Genomic DNA, 774 nt, shown 5'->3' with positions numbered 1-774 from the left:
AAAAAAAAAAAAAAAAAAAAAAAAAAAAAAGGTCAATCCAAGTAAAGGTATGCAAGGATTATTTGTATTATCATTGTAACCTATTTGTAAGTTTGAAATGATCTCCAATTAAAATGTTTGAAGTGTTATGGATTAAAAAATGTACTGAGTGTGGTGTCAAGCATTTTAACCTTCCTTGCCCTGGCAGCTACCCTGAAGAGTTGATGGTATTCCCAGAGCACGGAAAACTCACTAGAAACCACGATGCCCGCCTAACCTATAGTTTATTATGAAAAGTTCAGTACTGACATTTTTCATATTCCCTGGGAATATGGAAAATAGGGAAACATGGGGAGACTAAGGCAGTTAGCATAAGGGGTAAAACCCAAAACAAGAATCAGTGGACCCCATAAGGTAAGGGTGCTATTAAATCAGTCACACATGACAGTGATAAAGCAACATAAAAGTCCGTGAGGGCTCAGGACATTTCTAGTAAGCAATGCACCTCCTCTACATCTGCCTTCATAACACACAAGTATAATCTTTCCTGAGGTGAAAGACACATTAACCATGTCTACAGTTTCTCTCCTACCTTTTGAAGAATTTGGCTCAAAGAAACAAACCTCCTCTGGCTAGTTTAAGCAAAAGAGAATTTAAGATTTAATGTTTCATGGAAGTAAAATGCAGGTAATACAGACTTCATGAAAACAAGGACCTTTGGTGCTCTCTCCCCACCCCCACTCTTACCCTCAAACTCCCCATTCCTACCTCTCTCATCACCTCATCTCTCATTTC

This window comes from Cebus imitator, unplaced genomic scaffold (genome assembly GCF_001604975.1).
Source record: "Cebus imitator isolate Cc_AM_T3 unplaced genomic scaffold, Cebus_imitator-1.0 Scaffold358, whole genome shotgun sequence".
Lineage (NCBI taxonomy): Eukaryota > Metazoa > Chordata > Mammalia > Primates > Cebidae > Cebus > Cebus imitator.
The sequence above is the reverse complement of the archived record's forward strand: the minus strand, read 5'-3'. Positions refer to the sequence as shown.